Below are 3068 nucleotides of genomic sequence, written 5' to 3'. Positions count from 1 at the left end.
AAATCCTTCCTATCACTTAAAAATGTGATTTATGAAAACATATGGAATTTGTTACTGCCTAGCAGTGTGCTGAAAGGTTTCAAATGCATATGGTTTTATGTTGTAAGCTGACAATTCTCATATTTGAATTAGCTTATGTTTCTTTCAAAAAGCCCCCTCAGAGCATCATTGTGACATCAAGGGTTAGTCTATAGTGGGAAAATTTATTTTCAAAAGGGGTCTGACAGCAAATAAAAAGATTGTAGAAATGCTTTAAAGTAGAGTGTGATCAGATTTACAGCAAGTGATACTCATTTACCAAAAGTGATTAAATTATAGTCAGGATGTACACTGAAGTACCCACTTCAGCAGACAGACTGGAATATATTTGGGAAACAGAACACCACACTACTCCTGTGCTTTATCTTTTATAAACTACTCCTACATTTGCATTGTAGTGGAAGATACTGCTTGCAATGATCATCTTTTTCTTGAACAAAATTGACCGGGCTTCAAAAGGGGCATGAGTGCGTCACAGCTATTGGAAGATAAACTTCCTAAGAAAAACAATCCTTGACTCACACAAAAAGAGGTAGTATAATCATGAAGGTTAGAAAATGCTATACATGAAAATAGGATCAACCATCAGAGTAGTATTCACTTCTACTGGTAGTGCGTGGCTGTCTTCAAGCATGCAAACCTCTATGCTTTTGGGACAACTATTTTTAAAAAGTTATTAGATATATTTTCCTTCATAGTAAACAGAAATATAAGAAAGAAATTAGTATGAATTTATGCAGCCAGATCTATAAATATACATAGTATGTGCTTAGGAGAACGTGGTAGATTAAGGTGACATTTAATGCATTTAAGTATAGGTAAACAGTTTCCTTCAAAGCCTCATTTCACTCCAGGCCCCCTTCACTGTAAGTTATCAGCACTCTTAACACAGTGGACAATTTGAGAGGTGCGTGACTCCTTGTCTCTTGTCGATCTCTGTTTTCCGTGAATCGCTTCTCGGCCTTTTGGCTAAGCTCAAGTGTAGTATCTGTTCTCCGTGAAAGAAATTACTACTCTGTATTTTCGTCCAACAACCTGGAGGGGAGAGGAGTCGCTCCGACCAAAGCAGGTGGCTGAGGAAACATCCGCCGGGTTCCATGGTAGCCTTGCTGCCGCTGCCCATAACAACACGGCGAGGCAAGGTTGGTTACATCACTGTGTTACTTCGCACCAATTATTTCAGTACATTTTGTGGTATGCTGCTTTTTTAGATAACATGACAGGATTTTAGTGATATCATTTTTCAGGAAAATACTGAAGGCCCTTAATTGCTTATAATAACTTAAATATTTTACTTTTTAAATTTTTCTTACGTTAACGAAGAGATAGAAGCAGAAGGTAGCTTTTTGTTTGGTTGTTTTTTGTTTGTTTGTTTGTTTGTTTTTTTGTCAAAACATACCTGAAAGTAGAAAATTCAGCCTTTGGTTATTATACTGTATGCAGGCATGAAAAACTTTTTTAATGCACACTTTTTAAACAATGAATTTTATTTATAATCTTCTGAAGACTGTCTCATGTGGTCCATTTGGCTTAAAATGTTTTAAAAATGCCTATAGATTTTTGTTATTTGCTTTAAATATAAAAATACTTTTCTATTAATTGTGATACATTTTCTTCCTCAAGACAATGATGATTTAAAGTTAAAAAAAATTAATTTATGACAATTCCCAGGGAAATAACTTTCCATTACTACACATAGCAGTGTATATAAAATATACAAATGTATATATACACTGTATATATACAAATGTATATATACAGTGTATATAAAATATAAAAATATAAATGATGATTTCATTTATTTTTCAATGTCACCTACCAAATTATATATATAAATATATATTTTTTTCAGCTTTAATTGAGTTTGTTGGTACATTTTAGGGATACAGTACAGTCACATTCATTGTTGGGATCTTGTACCTCTACATGACAAGTCTTGATTCTCATTTTTTCCCCTTACCTCTGCCCTCCCTACCAAATTATAAAAATGAAAGGATGAAGCAATTCGATGAAGATTTCTTCTCTACTTTAAAACATTTTCAAAATGAGAATGTATTTGGATCTGACTGAGGTGAGAGGTGGTATAATTTCCTGTGTGTTTACAGTGTCCTGATGTTGTGTCTCTGTCATCAGCCCTAAAATCTGGCTAAAGAACTGGTTTGTCACATTTCAATGTTCTTCTTTTAGATAAGTTTTTGCAGAGCTGATTGCATTCTAAATATTTTGAGACATACCCAACAAACGTTTTACTTCATGACCATTGTTCATCCTGGATTGATTGTATTTTTGTCTGGGTTTGCAACTTTCAAAGCCATGTAACTACTGTTGGCATTTACTTCACTCTGAAATATCCCACATTAGAAAATGAATTACATGGTCATTGTAGCTCACATCTATATTCATAATTAGTTCCAAAAATGCTGGCTTACTTTATAATCCTGCTCTGTAGGGAATGAATCTTGCGTAATTATAATCTGAGTATGATTTGCAACTTTTTTCTATGGATATCAAAGATAATATAAAAAATGCTGAGAATTTGGGATTTCAAAAATAAACTTCCTGTTAAGCAGATTAAAAGGTTATAATTCAAAAATTATTACATTAAGCATTTGTGTTTTATTAATTGTGGAGAAAAGAGGATAATGTGTTGTAAAAAATATATTTGGTATTCTTGCATTGATATATAAGCTTATGCTTGGATTTAAAAAAAAAAAGTACCTCCTTGCATGGTGGCTCATGCCTGTAATCCCCGTACTCGGGAGGCTGAGGCAGAAGGATCATTGTGAGTTCGAGACCAGCATGGGCTACATAGTGAATTCCAGGTCAGTCTCAACTACATAGTGAGACCCTATCTCAAAAAAACCAAAAAGAAAAAAAAAAGTACCAGTGGGCATGGTGACCTATGTCAGCAGGCTGAGGAAGGAGGATTGTGTGAGTTTGGGGCCAGTTTGGTCTTTGTGGTTAGTTCAAGGCCATCCTGAACTACATAGTGAGACACTGCCTCAAAAAACAAAAACATAAAACAACAA

The 3068-nt window shown here is 34.3% G+C and overlaps 1 pseudogene; it reads left to right on the top strand.

The window, feature by feature from the left end:
- The first annotated feature begins 988 nt into the window (after positions 1 to 988).
- On the top strand, positions 989 to 1076 carry LOC117287496 (annotated as a pseudogene).
- Positions 1077 to 3068: the final 1992 nt, after the last annotated feature.

This window comes from Fukomys damarensis, unplaced genomic scaffold (genome assembly GCF_012274545.1).
Source record: "Fukomys damarensis isolate Sample0158 unplaced genomic scaffold, DMR_v1.0_HiC HiC_scaffold_3, whole genome shotgun sequence".
Lineage (NCBI taxonomy): Eukaryota > Metazoa > Chordata > Mammalia > Rodentia > Bathyergidae > Fukomys > Fukomys damarensis.
The sequence above is the reverse complement of the archived record's forward strand: the minus strand, read 5'-3'. Positions and strand labels throughout refer to the sequence as shown.